Raw genomic sequence first — 22300 nt, 5'->3', positions numbered from 1 at the left:
CATAGTGTACAACCCAAGGAGTGTCACCGCTCAATCTAAAGTGGTCTATCACCTTAAATGCAATACGTTTTTCATATTGGACATGCAGTATCAGTCAATTTGGACACACCTACTCATTACAGGGTTTTTTATTTGTGCTATTTTCTTCATTGTAGAATAATAGTGAAGACATCAAATCTACGAAATAACACATGGAATCATGTCGTAACCAAAAGTGTTACAAAAAAATCTACATATTTGAGATTCTTCAAAGTAGCCACCCTTTGCTTTGATGACAGCTTTGCACACTCTTGGTGTTCTCTCAACCAGCTTCATGTAGTCACCAGGAATGCATTTAAATTAACAGGTGTGTTGTTAATTTGTGGAATTTCTTTCCTTAATGCGTTTGAGCTAATCAGTTGTGTTGTGACATGGGCTCTATTTGGCCCTATTTGGTAAAAGACCAAATCCATATTATGACAAGAACAGCTCAAATAAGCAAAGAAAAACAACAGTCCATTTACTTTCAGACATGGTCAGTCAATATGGAAAATTTCAAGCGCAGTTGCAAAAAAAGCTCTGATGAAACTGGCTCTCCCAGACTTACATCTGCTGCAGAGGATGAGTTACCAGCCTCAGAAATTGCAGCCCAAATCAATGCTTTAGAGTTAAAGTAACAGACATCTCAACATCAACTGTTCAGAGGAGACTGCATGAATCAGGCCTTCATGTTTGAGTTGCTGCAAAGAAACCACTACTAAAGGACACCAATAAGGAGAAGAGACTTGTTTGGGCCGAGAAACATAAGCAATGAACATTCGACTGGTGGAAATCTGTCCTTTAGGACTGAGTCCAAATTTTTGGTTCCAACAGCCATGTCTTTGTGAGACGCAGAGTAGGTGAACAGATGATCTTTGCATGTGTGGTTCCCATTGGGAAGTATGGAGGAGGTGTGATGGTGCTTTGCTGGTGGCACTGTCAGTGACTAATTTAGAATTCAAGGCACTCTGCAGCAACACACCATCCCATCTGGTTTGCGCTTAGTGGGACTATCATTTGTTTTTCAACAGGACAATGACCCAAAACACACCTTCAGTTTTGTAAGGACTATTTGACCAAGGAGAGTGAAGGAGTGCTGCAACAGATTACCTGGCCTCCACAATCCCCCGACCTCAACCAAATTGGGATGGTTTGGGATGAGTTGGACTGCAGAGTGAAGGAAAAGCCGCCAACAAGAGCTCAGCATATGTGGTAAGTTTGGACCGTTGGAAAAGCATTCATCATGAAGCTGGTTGAGAGAATGCCAAGAGTGCAAACCTGTCATCAAGGCAAAAGATGGCTACTTTGAAGAATCTCAAATATAAAATATATTTTAATTTGTTTTAAACTTTTTTGGTTACTGCATGATTCCATGTGTTATTTAATAGTTTGTCTTCACCATTATTCTACAATGTTGAAAATAGTACAAATAAAGAAAAACCCTTGAAAGAGTAGGTGTGTCCAAACTTTTGACTTGTACTGTGTGTATATATACACTTTTTTTCTCACAAAAGTAGCCCACTGGGCCTTTACCTGTCCTGTATTAGTGGACAGATATAGCCGGCTATAGCATGGGCAAAAAAATGTGCAGCACCCCCACCCGAAACATCTTCCCGTGGCTATGGACGCACTTGATATTGTGTTCCCAGCAGAGAATCAGAGATGAAGGGCAGCATCAGGCACACATCGATATATAGCCTAATAAGCAACTAATTCTAAAACACTGAAGTATTGAAATTTCATAATTTCCAAATGACTGTGCATTCGGAAAGTATTCAGACCCCTTGACTTTTTCCACTTTGATACTTTCAGGCTTATTTCAAAATGAATTAAATTCATTTTCTTCCTCTATCTAAACAATACCCCATAATGACAAATTTAAAAAAGGATTTTAGAATTTTTTGCTAATTTATTAAAAATATATATTTTTACCTAAGTATTCAGACCCTTTGCTCTGAGACGCGAATTTGAGCTCAGGTGCATCCTGTTTCCAATGATCATCCTTGATGTTTCTACAACTTGATTGGAGTCCACCTGTGGTGAAATTATATTGATTGGATATGATATGAAAAGGTGCATCCTGTCAACATAATGTCCCACAGTTGACAGTGCATGTCAGAGCAAAACCAAGCCATGAGGTCGAAGGAATTGTCCTTAGAGCTCTGAGATAGGATTGTGTCGAGGCACAGATCTGGGGAAGGGTACCAAAATATTTCTGCAGCTATTGAAGGTCCCCAAGAACACAGCGACCTTCATAATTCTTAAATGGAAGAAGTTTGGAACCAACAAGACACTTCCTGGTGCTGGCCGCCAGGCCAAATTGATAAATCGGGGAAGAAGGGCCTTAGTCAGGGAGATGACCAAGGTCACTCTGACAGAGCTCTAGAGTGCCTCTGTGGAGATGGGAGAACCTTCCAGAAGGAAAACCATCTCTGCAGCACTCCGCCAATCAGGCCTTTATGGTAGAGTGGCCAGATGGAAGCCACTCCTCAGTAAAAGGCACTACAGCCCCCTTGGAGTTTTCTAAAAGGCACCTAAAGACTCAGACCATGAGAAACAAGATTCTCTGGTCTGATGAAACCAAGATTGAACTTTTTGGCCTGAATGCCATGTCTGGAGGAAACCTTACATCATCTCTACGGTGAAGCATGGTGGTGGCAGCGACAGGAAGGATCGAGGGAAAGATGAACAGACCAAAGTACAGAGAGATCCTTGATGAACACCTGCTCCAGAGTACTTAGGACCTCATACTGAAGGCAAAGGTTCACTTTCCAACAGGACACAGAGCCAAGACAACGCAGGAGTGGCTTTGGGACAAGTCTATGAATGTCCTTGAGTCGCCCAGCCAGAGCCTGGACTTGAAACCGATCGAACATCTCTGGAGAGAACTGAAAATAGCTGTGTAGCGACGCTCCCCATCCAACCTGATGGAGCTTGAGAGGATCTGCAGAAACGAATAGGAAAAACTCCCCAAATACAACTGTGTCAAGCATTTCGTGTCATACCCAAGAAGACTTGAGGATGTAATCGCTGCCAACGGTGCTTCAATAAAGTAGTGAGTAAAGGGTCTGAGTACTTACAGTATGTAAATGTGAGTTTATTTTTTTAAATAAATTAGCTAAAATTGTTTAAAAAAAATGCTTTGTCATTATGGGGTGTCATGACGTTGGCCTGGGGATAGGTTTATGACAGTCATAAATACCTCTTCCCCCCTTTTTCCTATCTCTACCCTACTGATGTGACATTTGAAAATCCTTTTGTTAACATAGAGATTCTGGGAACATCAGGTGGGTGGAAATATACTATATTCTGGTAATCCGACCAATTGAACATATGCGGTGGTACTTAATGAATATGATGTCAGTTCGGTTGTCATCTGAGACATTCTCATCAATGATAGGATGACAAACTCTACAGTGGAAAGTCCGCACATTGTAGTTATCGGATTCACATGGAATTGTTCAATTTAAATGTTTGAATATAAAATTATTGGTGAAAAGATTAAATGTAATTTTAGCTTCCAAATGAGAGATTTGGGTTTTCATAAGGTTAGGGCCCTGCTCAATCAGTGGCCCACCCCTGTGAAGAGACCTGGGTTATAAAACTTTTCAAACACACCCTTCTTGCACCACTATATAAAGCCTTGACGAAAATGTAACCTCCTGTTCTAAGGATGTGAGGACAACGGTCCGATGTCAGAATGGTTCAGATAATAACTACAGAAGGAAGCCAACCTCAGCATGAGCTTTGGTTGCGAATGGTATGAACTTTGAACTCTTATTCACTACAGAAGTGATGCCTCCTAGCAGTTGAGTTAGCAAAAGCAGCTGCAAACGTGGGCTAGGAAAAAACAGAGTATTCCGTCTACCACACAACAATGTTACTACAACGTATCCAATTTACCACCAGAGACATTCTTCAAAGGACTCTGTTAGGAAACACGGCCTTCCATCTACCACCAACCTACCGAAGCGCAGCTCAGACAAAATATTTATTGCATTTTCCTTTTCCAAATGGGCGGTAATTTAGAATGCATAAGATACTGTATTTACGATAGAGACATCGCTTCTCCCTTTGTTCCTCAGTCTTCCCGCTCTTTCACTCAAACCCAGCCGCTTTTCTTTGTGTAACCAGCTGTCATATCTGTTCCGCCCGCTAGGGACGTTTTCATTTATGATGTAATTTGTAATCAAGGGATGATTAATTCTGTGTATATGTAATTCCATGTGATTAGTTAGGTATTTAGTAAATAATTAATTAAACCAAATTTTGTATTGCTGATTCAACTTGTTAGCCATGTTAGCCATGGCGAACCACACCCTTGAAGATAACCAAGGATTTACAACTTTCAGATGAGACTGAAATAAGGTGACAATTAATATTGACTGCTATTGATGTTAAATATTACTAGGTCTTTAAGAGTTTATTCGGAAGATAACTGCTCTATAAATATTATTTTGCGGTGCCCCGACTTTCTAGTTAATTACATTTACATGATTAGCTCAATCAGGTAATATTAATTACAGAGAAAGGATTTTATAGAATAGCATGTCATATCACTTAATGAGGGGAAAACATTATTTAATCAATTTTAGAATAAGGCTGTAACGTAACAAAATGTGGAAAAAGTCAAAGGGTCTGAATACTTTCCGAATGCTCTGTACGTGACCCTCTCCTGGACTAGATGATTTAAAAAAAAGCTAAACCCTACCTTTGACTGGAATTGAAAAAGTATTACCCTCCCCCATTTTCCTCCAAGTACCCATTCTGTACATTTCGATCCATCCCTTATTGAGTAGCCAATCAGCTTAAATCCAATGGTTTTCTCATACTGGAAATACATATTTGACCTCACACAATTATCTGTCCGGTATGTCGCTGTAAAGGGTCAATTTTACTCAGGAGCATTTCTATTGTGGCATTTTATAGTGGCCCATCAGCTTAAATCCAATTGTTTTTCCATATTGGACATAGTGCCTTAGGGAAGTATTCAGACTCCTTTACTTTTTCCACATTTTGTTAGGTTACAGTCTTATTCTAAAATTGATCAAATAGTCCCCCCCTCAATCTACACAGAATACCCCATAATGACAAAGCAAAAACATTTTTTTACATTGTTTTGCAAATTCATAAAAATAAAATAAAAACTTAAATCATATTTACATAAGTATTCAGACCATTTACTCAGTACTTTTTTAAAGCACCTATGGCAGTGATTACAGCCTCAAGTATGACACTACAAGCTTGGCACACACATTTGAGGAGTTTCTCCCATTCTTCTCTGCAGATCCTCAAGTTCTGTCCGGTTGGATGTGGAGCGTTGCTGCACAGCTATTTTCAGGTCTCTAGAGATGTTCAATCGGGTTCAAGTCCGGGTTCTGGCTGGGCCACTTCAGGACATTGAGACTTGTCCCGAAGCCACTCCTGCATTGTCGTGGCTGTGTACTTAGGGTCGTTGTCCGGTTGGAAGGTGAAACTTCACCTAAGTCTGAGTTACTGAGCGCTCTGGAGCAGATTTTCATTAAGGATCTATACTTTGCCTTGATCCTGATTAGTCTCTCAGTCCCTGCCGCTGAAAAACATCCCCACAGCATGATGCTGCCACTACAATGCTTCACCGTGGAGTTGGTGCCAGGTTTCCTCCAGACATGACTCTTGGCATTCAGTCCAAAGACTTCAATCTTGGTTTCATCAGACCAGAGAATCTTGTTTCTCATGGTCTGAGAGTCTTTAGGTGCCATATCTCAAGACTGGTAAATAAAAATAAAAGATTAAGATGGGTAAAAGAACACAGACACAGAGGATCTCTGCCTAGAAGACCAGCATCCCGGAGTCACCTCTTCACTGTTGACGTTGAGACTGGTGTTTTGAAGGGTACTATTTAATGAAGCTGCCAGTTGAGGACTTGTGAGGCGTCTGTTTCTCAAACTAGACACTCTAATGTACTTGTCCTCTTGCTCAGTTGTGCACCAGGGCCTCCCACTCCTCTTTCTATTCTGGTTAGTGCCCGTTTGCGCTGTTCTGTGAAGGGAGTAGTACACAGCGTTGTACCAGATCTTCAGTTTCTTGCCGATTCCGCCCATGGAATAGCCTTCATTTCTCACAACAAGAATAGACTGACAAGTTTCAGAAGAAAATTCTTTGTTTCTGGCCATTTTGAGCCTGTAATCAAACCCACAAATGCTGATGCTCCAGATACTCAACTAGTCTAAACAATGCCAGTTGTATTGCTTCTTTAATAAGAACAATAGTTTTCAGCCGTGCTAACATAATTGCAAAGGGTTTTCTGGGTTTTCTGGGTTGGCGCCCCCCCCCTTGGGTTGTGCCGTGGCGGAGGTCTTTGTGGGCTATACTCAGCCTTGTCTCAGGATGGTAAGTTGGTGGTTGAAGATATCCCTCCAGTGGTGTGGGGGCTGTGCTTTGGCAAAGTGGGTGGGGTTATAACCTTCCTGTTTGGCCCTGTGGGCCACAGTGTCTCCTGACCCCTCCTGTCTCAGCCTCCAGTATTTATGCTGCAGTAGTTTATGTGTCGGGGGGCTAGGGTCAGTTTGTTATATCTGGAGTACTTCTCCTGTCCTATTTGGTGTCCTGTGTGAATCTAAGTGTGCGTTCTCTAATTCTCTCCTTCTCTCTTTCTCTCTCTCGGAGGACCTGAGCCCTAGGACCATGCCCCAGGACTACCTGACATGATGACTCCTTGCTGTCCCCAGTCCACCTGGCTGTGCTGCTGCTCCAGTTTCAACTGTTCTGCCTTATTATTATTCGACCATGCTGGTCATTTATGAACATTTGAACATCTTGGCCATGTTCTGTTATAATCTCCACCCGGCACAGCCAGAAGAGGACTGGCCATCCCACATATGCTCTCTCTAATTCTCTCTTTCTTTCTCTCTCTCGGAGGACCTGAGCCCTAGGACTATGCCCCAGGAATACCTGACATGATGACTCCTTGCTGTCCCCAGTCCACCTGACTGTGCTGCTGCTCCAGTTTCAACTATTCTGCCTTATTATTATTCGACCATGCTGGTCATTTATGAACATTTGAACATCTTGACCATGTTTTGTTATAATCTCCACCCGGCACAGCCAGAAGAGGACTGGCCACCCCACATAGCCTGGTTCCTCCCTAGGTTTCTTCCTAGGTTTTGGCCTTTCTAGGGAGTTTTTCCTAGCCACCGTGCTTCTACACCTGCATTGCTTGCTGTTTGGGGTTTTAGGCTGGGTTTCTGTACAGCACTTTGGGATATCAGCTGATGTACGAAGGGCTATATAAATAAATTTGATTTGATTTTTCTAATGCTCAATTAGCCTTTTTAAAATGATAAACTTGAATTAACTAACAACATGCCATTGGAACACAGGAGTGATGGTTGCTGATAATGGGCCTCTGTACGCCTATGTAGACATTCCATTAAAAACAAAAGTCAGCCGTTTCCAGCTACAATAGTCATTTACAACATTAACAATGTCTACACTGTATATCTGATCAATTTGATGTTATTTTAAATGGACAAAAAAATGTGCTTTTCTTTCAAAAACAAGGACATTTCTAAGTGACCCCAAACTTTTGAACGGTAGTGTATTTCAGTTTTATATTAAATTTATTTGCAAAAGTTTCTAAACCTGTTTTCGCTTTGACATTAGGGGGTATTGTGTAAAGATTGCTGATTTTTTAAATACATTTTAGAATAAGTCTAACGTAACAAAATGTGGAAAAAATCAAATGGTCTGAATACTTTCCGAAGGCCCTGTACATATTGCCATTTTCTTTATATTGAGTTGCAGGGTTGTCCATTCTACTCAGGAGCACCTGTAGTTTCCAAATCCACAGAGTTTACACCCTCAAGGGTGTCACTGCTATTATTTTGGCCTTTTAAGAGTGGGAAATCAGCTTACATCTTTATTTGCATAGTAGATAGCTAAGTTTTATTTACACATCCATGTTGCACAATATATCAATAACTATTTACACAGAAATGTACTTTAAAACAGCTGTAAAAATAGCAGACAAAAAACAACAGCAAAACCTACCGACTTAGGAACTAGTACTTATTAATCAGGGCTGGTTCAACCTGCTCTTAAGGACCCACAGGGTGTGCAAGCCTTTGTTCAGGTCCAGTTCTACATACATGTTTCTACTAAAAAGCTGATTAGTAGAGCCAGGTTTGGTAGAACGGGGCCACCCTTGATACAAAATATTAACATCATAAACTGATTGGAAAAAGATAAGTCTTTAGACAATTACAAAGTCCTAAAATCTATGCATTCAAACTTTTGCTAATAAATTTCATAAGTAATACTTAATACTCTGAATTTGGAAACTAGAAGTGCTCTTGAGTATTTAACATGTATTTAAATAGGAAAGTCAGTTAAGAACAAATTCTTATTTACAATGACGACCTACCAAAAGGTAAAAAGCCTCCTGCGGAAACGGGGGCTGGGATAATAGATTTTTTTTTTTAAATAGGACAAAACACACATCACAACAAGAGAGACACCACAACACTACATAAAGAGAGACCTATAAGACAACAACAATAGCATGGTATCAATACAACATGGTAGCAACACTACATGGCAGCAGCACAACATAGTAACAGCACAACATGGTAACAGCACACCATTGTACAAACATTATTGGGCACAGACAACAGTACAAAGGGCAAGAGGGTAGAGACAACAATACATCACGCGAAGCAGCCACAACTGTCAGTAAGAGTCTCCATGATTGAGTCTTTGAATGAAGAGATGGAGATAAAACTGTCCAGTTTGAGAGTTTGTCATTCCATTCGCTAGCTGCAGCTAACTGAAAAGACGAGCGACCCAGGGATGTGTGTGCTTTGGGGACCTTTAATAGAATGTGACTGGCAGAACGGGTATTACAGTGGGGCAAAAAAAGTATTTAGTCAGCCACCAATTGTGCAAGTTCTCCCACTTAAAAAGATGAGAGGCCTGTAATTTTCATCATAGGTACACTTCAACTATGACAGACAAAATGAGGAAAAAAAATCCAGAAAATCACATTGTAGGATTTTTAATGAATTTATTTGCAAATTATGGTGGAAAATAAGTATTTGGTCAATAACAAAAGTTTATCTCAATACTTTGTTATATACCCTTTGTTGGCAATGATAGAGGTCAAACGTTTTCTGTAAGTCTTCACAAGGTTTTCACACACTGTTGCTGGTATTTTGGCCCTTTCCTCCATGCAGATCTCCTCTAGAGCAGTGATGTTTTGGGGCTGTTGCTGGGCAACACGGACTTTCAACTCCCTCCAAAGATTTTCTATGGGGTTGAGATCTGGAGACTGGCTAGGCCACTCCAGGACCTTGAAATGCTTCTTACGAAGCCACTCCTCCGTTGCCCGGGTGGTGTATTTGGGATCATTGTCATGCTGAAAGACCCAGCCACGTTTCATCTTCAATGCCCTTGCTGATGGAAGGAGGTTTTCACTCAAAATCTCACGATACATGGCCCCATTCATGCATGATGTTTCCACCCCCATGCTTCACAGTAGGTATGGTGTTCTTTGGATGCAACTCAGCATTCTTTGTCCTCCAAACACGACGAGTTGAGTTTTTACCAAAAAGTTATATTTTGGTTTCATCTGACCATATGACATTCTCCCAATCTTCTTCTGGTTCATCCAAATGCTCTCTAGCAAACTTCAGACGGGCCTGGACATGTACTGGCTTAAGCAGGGGGACACGTCTGGCACTCCAGGATTTGAGTCCCTGGCGGCGTAGTGTGTTACTGATGGTTGGCTTTGTTACTTTGGTCCCAGCTCTCTGCGGGTCATTCACTAGGTCCCCCCGTGTGTTTCTGGGATTTTTGCTCACCGTTCTTGTGATCATTTTTTTGCCCCACTGTATATGTGGACGATGAGGGCTGCAGTAGAAATCTCAGATAGGGAGGAGTGAGGCCTAAGAGGGTTTTATAAATAAGCATCAACCAGTGGGTCTTGCGACGGGTATACAGAGATGACCAGTTTACAGAGGAGTATAGAGTGCAGTGATGTGTCCTATAAGTGGGTGTATGCCTTATGATTTACGAATCACGGTGTAGTCACAACAACATACAGTAACTCAAGTCCTTTTGTTCACCTGATTATAGTCACAGCTGTGATATGTATATACTGTATTCTATACCATCTACTGCATCTTTTTTTTAAATTATTTATTGAAGTTCCTCGGCGTACACATCACAGACTAACTGAATTGGTCCACCCACACAGACAGCATCGTGAAGAAGGCGCAGCAGCGCCTCTTCAACCTCAGGAAAAAGCACTCAACTTCTACAGATGCACAATCGAGAGTATCCTGTCGGGCCTGGTACGGCAACTGCTCCGCCCATAACTGTAAGGCTCTCCAGATGGTAGTGAGGTCTGCACAACGCATCACTGGGGGAAAACTACCTGCCCTCCAGGACACCTACACCACCCGATGTCACAGGAAGGCCATAAAGATCATCAAGGACAACATCCACCCGAGCCACTGCCTGTTCACTCTGCTATCATCCAGAAAGTGAGGTCAGTACAGGTGCATCAAAGCAGGGACTGAGAGACTGAAAAAGAGCTTCTATCTCAAGGTCATCAGACTGTTAAACAGCCACCACTAACATTGAGTGGCTGCTGCCAACACACTAACTCAACTCCAGCCACTTTAACCAATTTAATACACATGTATCACTAGCCACTTTAAACTATGCCACTTTGTTTACATACCCTACATTACTCATCTCATATGTACATGCTGTACTCGATACCATCTACTACATCTTGCCTATGCCGTTCTGTACCATCACTCATTTATATATCTTTACGTACATATTCTTTATCCCTTTACACTTGTGTGTATAAGGTAGTAGTTTTGGAATTGTTAGGTTAGATTACTCGTTGGTTATTACTGCATTGTCGGAACTAGAAGCACAAGCATTTCGCTACACTCGCATTAATATCTGCTAACCATGTGTATGTGACAAATACATTTGATTTGATTTGACATACAATATACTTGCAGTGAATCCGCTCAATAACTACATCATACCAGTCATCCAACACAGATTCCCATTCACACAGAAGCATCCAGGGTCAATGCCCTGCTCAAGGGCATGCTGACCGATCTTCCACCAGGCCAAAAAACAAACCCGAACCCTCCAAGACCCCCACAGTTCCCCAATAGCTGTCCCTCAACCATTCGAGACCCCTCGCACACCCCCCCCCAGGAATAAAAAAATTAAATAAAAATACAATTCATTCCATTCCCCACCCCCATTCCCCACCCAACACACCAACAACCAAGAGAATGAATTAAAGATACATTTTTTTCTCTTTAATTCATTCTCTTGGTTGTTGGTGTGTGTAAAAGACATAAGAAAACAGCAAGCAATGCAAAAATAAAAATAAAATACATTTAAAACAAAGGACATCAAGGACAACTAAAATCATAACAGCAATGCCAACTGTATATGTTGTGTGCATGTCTGGCACTATTACATGTATGCGTGTGTTCTTGTATGTGTTAATTTGAATGAGAGTGAGTGCATATGCATGTGCACAAACACCTGCACGGCATCAGCCTCAGACAAACTGGCATTAGTTTTAAAAACCCTACCACTTAGTGTCATTCAAATGTACTTTTTATTATGATTTATTTTGACTTTTATCTTTGACCATCATTCTATCTCTCACAGCAACTCCACACATACCAACCCTCAGCTTCCCTCAGCCCATCCCATCTATCTCTGCTGACCACCCACTTCGGGTTTCTAAGCAACACATATCTTTCAACTATACTGTGATGTTTAATGTACAATTTCAATCTATTTAATTGAACATAATCCACAGATTGCAAGCTGAAGATAAATACTTTTACTAAGAGTATTAGTAATTGACTGACCCGGTCTCTCCAGATCTCCTAACAGTACTATTTCTAGGGTAAATTTTAGATCAATGCTATGCATTTTCAGCCATTCCTGAACCTGAGACCAGAAACAGGCTTCCTGAGGGCAATACCAAAATAAATGGTCTATTGATTCTGTATCCTCACAACAAAATCTGCAGAGCTTCGATGATTTAATGCCCTAAATATTCAACATTTTGTTAGTGGCAAGAATTCTATATAATAATTTTAGCTGAAAAGCACGATGTCTTAAATCTTGCGTTGTTTTAGTTCGAACTACTAATTTTAAATATGACTCTCTCCAGAAATAAGTCTCTCACTGTTGCCGCCTGCTACCGACCCCCCTCAGTTCCCAGCTGTGCCCTGGACACCATTTGTGAATTGATCGCCCCCCATCTAGCTTCAGAGTTTGTTCTGTTAGGTGACCTAAACTGGGATATGCTTAACACCCCGGCAGTCCTACAATCTAAGCTAGATGCCCTCAATCTCACACAAATCATCAAGGAACCCACAAGGTACAACCCTAAATCCGTAAACAAGGGCACCCTCATAGACGTCATCCTGACCAACTGGCCCTCCAAATACACCTCCGCTGTCTTCAACCAGGATCTCAGCGATCACTACCTCATTGCCTGTATCCGCTACGGATCCGCAGTCAAACGACCACCCCTCATCACTGTCAAACGCTCCCTAAAACACTTCTGCGAGCAGGCCTTTCTAATCAACCTGGCCCGGGTATCCTGGAAGGATATTGACCTCATCCCATCAGTTGAGGATGCCTGGTCATTCTTTAAAAGTAACTTCCTCACCATTTTAGATAAGCATGCTCAGTTCAAAAAATGCAGAACTAAGAACAGATATAGCCCTTGGTTCACTCCAGACCTGACTGCCCTCGACCAGCACAAAAACATCCTGTGGCGGACTGCAATAGCATCGACTAGTCCCCGAGATATGCAACTGTTCAGGGAAGTCAGGAACCAATACACGCAGTCAGTCAGGAAAGCCAAGGCCAGCTTCTTCAGGCAGAAATTTGCATCCTGTAGCTCTAACTCCCAAAAGTTCTGGGACACTGTAAAGTCCATGGAGAACTAGAGCACCTCCTCCCAGCTGCCCACTGCACTGAGGCTAGGTAACACGGTCACCACCGATAAATCCATGATTATCGAAAACTTCAACAAGCATTTCTCAACGGCTGGCCATGCCTTCCTCCTGGCTACTCCAACCTCAGCCAACAGCTCCGCCCCCCCCCCCCCCCCCCCCCCGCAGCTACTCCCCAAGCCTCTCCAGGTTCTCCTTTGCCCAAATCCAGATAGCAGATGTTCTGAAAGAGCTGCAAAACCTGGACCCGTACAGGGTCAGCTGGGCTTGACAATCTGGACCCTCTATTTACTTCACCATCAGCCCATTTTATAGGTAAACTGCAGGGTAATGTAAAAGTTGTATTTTTTAAGGATCCAATACATAATATTGTACACTTATCATAATTTGATTTTTGTCCAGCGAGTACAGAAAAGTTATCTAGATCTTTAAATGAGACATTGCAAGGATCTAGCTTGTGGACTTAATATAAAACTTGAGTCATCGGCATACATGGACACCTTTGTTTTTAAGCCTTGGATTTCTAATCCTCTAATGTTGTTATTGGATATGATTCTAATAGCTAGCATTTCGATGGCCATAACAAATAGACATGATGACAGCGGACACCCTTGTTTAACTCCTTTTGACAATTCAAAACTCTCTGAGAAATAGCCGTTATTTACTATTTTACACCTGGGGTTGCTATAAAAACCCAGGCATTTATAAATATAAATCCAGTCTTACTTGATCAAAATCCACTATAAATACCATTCCTGGCTTCTTATATGTTTCATGATGTTCTATCATTTCTAGTAGTTGTCGTATATTATCTCCAATGTATCGTCCATGTAAAAAACATGTCTGATCAGGATGAACAATACCTGGTAAAACCCTTTTAATTCTGAGTGCTATGCATTTTTGTAGTATTTTTGCATCACAACATTGAAGTGTAAGGGGCCTCCAGTTTTTTTTAGATAGACTTGGTCTTTATGTTCACCATCTGGGTCTTGTTTTCATAATAGAGAAATCAGACCTTCCTGCTGAGTCTCTGACAGATTACCATTTATATAGGAGTAATTAAAACAATCTAACAATGGAGCTTTTAGTATATCAAAAAATACTTGATATACCTATACCGGTATGCCATCAAGCCCTGGGGTTTTTCCAGACTGAAAGGATTTAATAGCCTCAAAAAGTTATTCCTCTGTAATTTGGCCTTTGCACTGATCTTTCTGTACATTTGTTAATTTTCATTTTTTTATATTATTCGGAAATAATTCCTTACCATAATCTTCATTCAGTGGGAAAGGATGAGACGGAAAAGGACCCACCTTCCTTGCGAATCATTCCTGACTATTTGCACATTCAGATCGAAATGTTTGAGTTCCTTTGTCCATGACAGAAAATTATTTCACCACCTGTTACAACTTCTAACAATGGTGAGTGGAGGAGTCAAGCGCAGAGAGCAGGTAATTCTGTACGTGGATATTTTATTCCAAAGACTGTGGAGCCACAGACATGCAAAACACCAGGGCGCATGAAACAACCCGTCCCAAAATACAACGTCCGGAAAAATATAGATAACACTCATACACCAGATAACAGAGAACAAGCCCGCACAAATACCCAGCGGGCCTAGTGCCCTTAAATAGCCTACAAACAAACACTAACTTAAAACAGGTGTACCCAATTAAACCCAATAAACAGAAACAAACGGAAAGGGAATCGATGGCAGCTAATAGGCCGGCGACGACGACCGCCGAGCGCCGCCCGGACAGGAAGAGGCACCATCTTCGGCGAGATTCGTGACAGTACCCCCCCCCCCCCGATGCGCGGCTCCCGCAGCGCGCCGACCCCGGCCTCGAGGACGACCCAGAGGATGAGGCGCGGGGCGATCCGGGTGGAGGCGGTGGAAATCCCTCAAGAGGGAAGGATCTAAAAATGTCCCTGCCCGGTACCCAGCACCTCTCCTCCCGGTACCCCTCCCAGTCCACGAGGTATACTGCAGGCCCCTCACCCAGCGTCTCGAGTCCAGAATAGCTCGTACTATGTACGCCGGGGACCCCTCGATGTCCAGAGGGGGTGGAGGGACCTCCGGCACCTCACTGTCCTGTAGTGGACCAGCTACCACCGGCCTGAGGAGAGACACATGAAACGAGGGGTTAATGCGATAGTAAGAGGGAAGTTGCAATCTATAACACACCTCGTTTATCCTCCTCAGGACTTTAAATGGCCCCACACACTGCGGCCCCAGCTTCCGGCAGGGCAGGCGGAGGGGCAGGTTTCGGGTCGAGAGCCAGACCCTGTCCCCTGGTGCGAACACCGGGGCCTCACTGCGGTGGCGGTCAGCGTTTCTCTTCTGCCGTTCACTGGCCTGCCTGAGAGAATCCTGGACTGCCCGCCAGGTCTCTCTAGAGCGCTGTACCCACTCCTCCACCGCAGGAGCTTCGGTCTGACTCTGATGCCACGGAGCCAGGACCGGCTGGTAGCCCAGTACGCATTCGAATGGCGACATATTCGTGGATGAATGACGAAGTGAGTTCTGGGCCAATGGACGTACCTCGCCCATTCTCCAAGCCGGTCCTGGCGATTTGACCTCAGAAACCTACCCACTTCCTGGTTTACTCTCTCCACCTGCCCATTACTTTCGGGGTGATAACCAGAGGTAAGGCTGACCGAGACCCCCAGACGCTCCATAAACGCCTTCCAAACCCGGGACGTGAACTGGGGACCCCGATCAGATACGATGTCCTCTGGAACCCCGTAGTGCCGGAAGACGTGGGTAAATAGAGCCTCTGCAGTCTGTAGGGCCGTAGGGAGGCCAGGCAATGGGAGGAGACGGCAGGACTTAGAGAACCGATCCACAACGACCAGAACGGTAGTATTCCCCTGAGATGGGGGAAGATCCGTAAGGAAATCTACCGAGAGATGGGACCAAGGCCGTTGTGGAACCGGGAGGGGTTGTAACTTCCCTCTAGGCAGATGCCTAGGAGCCTTACTCTGAGCGCATACTGAACAGGAAGAGACATAGAGCTTCACATCCTTAGCTAAGGTGGGCCACCAGTATTTCCCCCTAAGACCCCGCACTGTCCTATCAATCCCCGGATGACCCGAAGACGGTAGTGTGTGAGCCCACCGAATCAATTTATCACAGACACCAAGCGGCACGTACCTACGACCGGTCGGACACTGAGTAGGCGTAGGTTCAACTCTCAACGCCCGCTCGATGTCCGCGTCCACCTCCCCTACCACCGGGGCCACCAGCCGAGAGGCTGGAAGGATGGGAGTGGGTTCGATAGACCGGTCCTCGGTGTCATAGAGACGGGACAGCGCGTCGGCCTTAGTGTTAAGGGAACCTGGTCTATAAGAGATCGTAAATCTAAAGCGTGTAAAGAACATGGCCCACCTAGCCTGACGCGGATTCAGTCTCCTCACTGCTCGAATATAACTCCAGATTGCGGTGGTCAGTCCAGATGAGGAAAGGGTGTTTAGCCCCCTCTAGCCAGTTTCTCCACACCTTCAGGGCTTTCACCATAGCTAGTAACTCCCGGTCCCCCACATCATAGTTCCGCTCCGCCGGACCCAGGTTCTTAGAAAAGAAAGTGCAGGGACGGAGCTTCGGTGGCGTGCCCGAGCGCTGAGACAGCACGGCTCCAACCCCTGCCTTGGACGCATCCACCTCCACTATGAATGCTAACGAAGGGTCCGGATGCGCCAACACGGGAGCTTCAGTGAACAGCGCCTTCAACTGGTTGAAGGCTCCATCAGCCTCTGCCGACCACCGCAGACGCACCGGCCGCCCCTTCAGCAGTGAGGTAATGGGCGCCGCTACTTGGCCAAAACCCTGGATAAACCTCCGGACTTAGAGAACCGATCCACAACGACCAGAACGGTAGTATTCCCCTGAGATGGGGGAAGATCCGTAAGGAAATCTACCGAGAGATGGGACCAAGGCCGTTGTGGAACCGGGAGGGGTTGTAACTTCACCACCCCCGAGCTGGAAATGCGATAACCCAGGAAGGAAACGGCTTGTTTGGAGAACACACATTTCTCAGCCTTGACGTATAGGTCATGCTCCAGCAGTCGCCCAAGAACCTTGTGCACCAGGGAGACATGCGCGGCAGAATAAATCAAGATGTCGTAAATATAGACTACCACCCCCTGCCCGTGCAAGTCCCTGAGAATCTCATCTACAAAGGATTGGAAGACGTCTGGAGCATTTTTCAACCCATACGGCATGACGAGGTACTCATAGTGGCCTGATGTGGTACTAAACGCTGTTTTCCACTCGTCTCCTCCCCGAATACGCACCATTGGCGCTCCTGAGGTCCAGTTTTATGAAGAAACGCGCTCCGTGGAATGATTCCACCGCCGTAGCGATGAGAGGTAGCGGTTAACTAAATCCTACTGTGATCGAATTGAGACCTCGATAATCAATGCACGGACGCAGACCTCCCTCCTTCTTCCTCACAAAAAAGAAACTTGAGGAGACGGGTGACATGGAGGGCCGAATGTACCCCTGTCTCAGAGCTTCCGTGACATATGTCTCCATAGCCAACGTCTCCTCCTGTGACAGTGGGTACACCTGACACCGTCGATGGGGTGGTAATTTGGTCGCTTTTTTCTTACTAAAAGCGATAGCCAAATCGGCATATTCTGGGGGAATGCGCACGGTGGAAACCTGGTCTGGACTCTCCACCGTCGTGGCACCGATGGAAACTCCTATACACCTACCCGAACACTCGTCTGACCACCCCTGAAGAGCCCCCTGTTTCCAGGAAATGAGGGGATTGTGAATAGCCAGCCAGGGAACCCCCAACACCACTGGAAACCCAGGTAAATCAATAAGGTAGAAACTGATCCTCTCCCTATGATCCTGCGTTACCATGTCCAGCGGAATCGTGGCCTCCCTGACCAGCCCTGACCCTAACGGTCGGCTATCTAAGGAGTGCACGGGGACATGTGGGTCTATCTGCACTAACGGAATACCCAATTTACGGAAACTCCGCGATCCATAAAACTCCCAGCTGCGCCTGAAATTGACTAGCGCCTTATGCTGAAGAGAAGGAAAAAACGCAGGGAAAAAAATAAACAAAAACATGTGACCAACAGGGAGCTCTGGGTGAGTTTGGTGCCTACTCGCCTGGGGTGGCCGAGAAGTGTTCCGCCGGCCAGCTCGACTCCCAGAGGGACTCCTCCAGCACCGGTCCGAAGTGTGTCCTCTCCCTCCACAATAGGCGCAGGAGGAGCCTCCTCCTCCGGTCTCCCTAGACTGCTGTTCACAAATGCTCTCCATCCAACCTCACTGAGCTCAAGCTGTTTTGCAAGGAGGAATGGGAAAAAATGTCAGTCTCTCGATGTGCAAAACTGATAGAGACATTCCCCAAGCGACTTACAGCTGTAATCGCAGCAAAAGGTGGCGCTACAAAGTATTAACTTAAGGGGGCTGAATAATTTTGCACGCCCAATTTTTCCGTTTTTGATTTGTTAAAAAAGTTTGAAATATCCAATAAATGTCGTTCCACTTCATGATTGTGTCCCACTTGTTGTTGATTCTTCACAAAAAAATACAGTTTTATATCTTTATGTTTGAAGCCTGAAATGTGGCAAAAGGTCGCAAAGTTCAAGGGGGCCGAATACTTTCGCAAGGCACTGTAATTAAGTACGTGTGTGTTCCTATCCACTTCATAATGTTCAGATAATTTTACAGTTCCCATAACTTCTTTTTTCCGTAACCTGAAGTCCCTGTAGAATTTAGTACAGCCACGGTGTTATGGAGCTTTCTCGGAATAGCTGTCCATATATAAAGAGTTTGTCCACAATGAGAAAGGAACGCTTACCATCCTCCCTCTGTTGTCTTTGTACCGGTTACAGTCTCTTAGGACGTTCGTTTATCTCCCTTGGAAATTGGTCATTGAGACCAAATTTGGTCTCTTTAAGCTCCCTTTCTCTGCTTTTGATCAGCTCCTTTTGTTGGTAGTGTTGGGTTTGACATTTTGAACATTGAGATATTATATAAATGATAGAGAAGAAGCATAAAATCAAAGGAGAAAGTTAAGGGTTCTCTGTAGAAAGCCAGAAGGCTTTGGAATGTGTTTGATGGAGGAGAGGAGAGCGACATGTTGATATAGGGAAGACAGATGGATATCTGTGGAATAGGTGAAGGAGGGGTTGAGGTCAGCAAATGAGGGGTGAGGTCTGTTCCCCTTAATGGAGTAATCAGGGTAGTATTTGGTTACATTCTTCCTGTTGGGGCATAAACTGTATGGATTGGAGAGAGGGAGTGTCTTAAGTGGGATATACATATCTGGATGGGACACATTTTGGGTTGTCTGATTACAGCTCTACAGAACCTTTGGGCAGAATTAAACTTGGTTAAAGCTTCTCTAGTGTCCGTGGGTTATTTACTCTGAAAAATATGAACCTAACAGTAGTGTTCAAATTTTGTGATGATCGGTCGGGGACCCTTGGTCTTATCCCTCTAAGTCTGTGTACTCGGTGGAAAGCCACCTTGTTTACAGTCTCTATAGGAAGTTTCAAGGCGGATTGCATGAATTCTCTGATCGCGCCCTCTGGATTATTGGATGTGTAACAGTACTCTTCTTGCGTTGTGTACAATCAGTCATCGACACGGAACTCCAACATGTAGCACCAGTCATGTAGATTTATTCTGTTAGGAACGGCACAAAATTGCACGTCATGCAATGCACGTCTCACCATCCAACTCTGCACTCACGCACGCTGGTTTGGTGCTTGTTCACTGGGCTAGTTACCAAAATAATACAATTACAATATACAATATAATATCTTTAACAATGTACCTGTTAGGAACGGCACAAAATTGCACGTCATGCAATGCACGTCTCACCATCCAACTCTGCACTCACGCACTGTACAAAATATATGAACCCCCCCACCAGACACAGTAGGTTGCTAGCTAGTACTGGCGGGAATTCTTTACAACAAAATGCACAACAAATATTCTTCAAAAACCGCTGCATCTTATGTGTGATGTTCGAATAACATTTACAAACAATTTGATATAAATTGTACATTTAATCACTTGTATACTCTCATCACTTGAGAGTATAAAAATCACTTTTGATGTACAGTGCTTTGCAACCAACAACTTACCGCTGGTTTGGTGCTTGTTCACTGGGAAGATTCTAACTGGAACATCCCCCCTCGTAAGCAAGCTACTCAAACCAGCCAATAAGATGCCATGTTGAGTAGGTGAAGGCAAGACAAACTCAAACCAAAAACCCATTGGCTTAACAATAAAGTGGCAAGGGGAATCACCAATATAACCCTGTTACAGATGCATCCTCAGGAATCCCATAAAAAAATGTATTTTCACGCATGCTGCGACTTTGTATGTCTACTCCTTCATCACCCTGTTTTCCCTGAGTAGACAATCCATGTTGGAATCGTGGATTTTTACTTGGCTGTGAGTGTCTTGTTTTCTCTTTGGAGCGTGAGAATTACATTCTGGCTGAACTCCAAACTCCCCCTCAGCCCTGCTACCTCCTGACACAACTTTTCCAGTGTTGCATGGATTCCAGCCAGAGCACTGGCCTCTACCTCAATGGTAAGTAAATCACCTGTGTCTGTAGATTAATGTTTTTTTTTTTTTGGGGGGGGGGTTAAAGTTATGGTGGTGGTCGCATCTTTCCATGAAGGAGTATGTTGTTCCTCCATAGCGTAAAGCTGTTGGTATTCGTCAATTTCCCTCAGGATCTCCTTAGTATCCAGATTGGCTCTTTACTGCAACCAGTTGTTTTACGAAAAGATAACAACGAGTCTTTCCTACGACGACGACAGGTGTCTGTAGTACAGCCAACCAGCACTCGCGGAATCCACACAAAAAAGGTATTTCTACTGCATCTTGCCTATGCCGCACGCCATCGCTCATCCATATATTTATATGGACATATTATATTCCTCCCTTTACATTTGTGTGTATAAGGTAGTTGTTGTGAATTTGTTAGATTACTTGTTAGATGTTACTGCATAGTCGGAACTAGAAGCACAAGCATTTTGCTACACTCGCATTAACATCTGCTAACCATGTGTATGTGACCAATAAAATTTGATTTGATAAGGAGCATTGGTGGCAAATCTGATGGCCGAATGGTAAAGAGCATCTAGCCGCTCAAGAGCACCTTTACCTGCCGATCTATAAATTACGTCTCTGTAATCTAGCATGGGTAGGATGGTCATCTGAATCAGGGTTAGTTTGGCAGCTGGGGTGAAAGAGGAGCGATTACGATAGAGGAAACCAAGTCTAGATTTAACCTTATTCTGCAGCTTTGATATGTGCTGAGAGAAGGACAGTTTGTCTAGCCATACTCCCAAGTACTTGTATGAGGTGACTACCTCAAGCGCTAAACCCGCAGAGGTAGTAATCACACCGGTAGGGAGAGGATCATTCTTCTTCCCAAACCACACAACCTTTGTTTTGGAGGTGTTCAGAACAAGGTTAAGGGCCTAGAAAGCTTTGTTGTAGAACATTTAACACAAAATCCGGGAAGGGGCCAGCTGAGTATAAGACTATCATCTGCATATAAATGGATGAGAGAGCTTCCTACTGCTTGAGCTATATTGTTGATGTAAATTGAGAAGAGCGTGGGGCCTAGGATTGAGGCATGGTGACAGGCAGTGGCGGAGACAGCAGATGTTCTGAATTTATACACTGCACTCTTTGAGAGAGGTAGGTAGCAAAACAGGCCAAAGACCCTCAGCGTCACCATTACTCCTTAGCCGGCTCACGAGAATGGAATAGTCTACAGTATCAAAAGCTTTGGTCAAGTCAATAAAAATATCAGCACAACATTGCTTAGTCAGGGGCATTTAGGACCTTTAAGGTTGCCGTGACACATCCAGAGAAAATACTATAGACATCAAGAAAGCCAATCAGTTGATATTTGACAAGTTTTTCCAACACTTTTGATAAACAGGGCAAAATAGAAATTGGTCTATAACAGTTAGGATCAGCTTGATCTCCCACTTTAAATAAAGGATGCACAGTGGTTGCCTTCCAAGCAATGGGAACCTCCATAAAGAGTATGTTTGGGGTACAAATCATTACAATCCAGACAGAAAATATTTACACAAGAAGCAATCTAATATCACACAGTCAAACTTTCAGTCATTTAGTAAGTTCCCCATTCTGCAGGTTAAAAAGGTCAGAGATAGGCTTGGTGACGATAGGGGCAGCAACCTTAAAGAAGAAAGGGTCTAAACCATCTGACCTAGATGTTTTTTGGGGGTCAAGTTCTTAAACTTGCTCCTTTAGCACCTCA

Source organism: Oncorhynchus mykiss, chromosome 3, assembly GCF_057628025.1.
Source record: "Oncorhynchus mykiss isolate SJ-2025 chromosome 3, ASM5762802v1, whole genome shotgun sequence".
Lineage (NCBI taxonomy): Eukaryota > Metazoa > Chordata > Actinopteri > Salmoniformes > Salmonidae > Oncorhynchus > Oncorhynchus mykiss.
Note: the sequence above shows the minus strand (reverse complement) of the source record.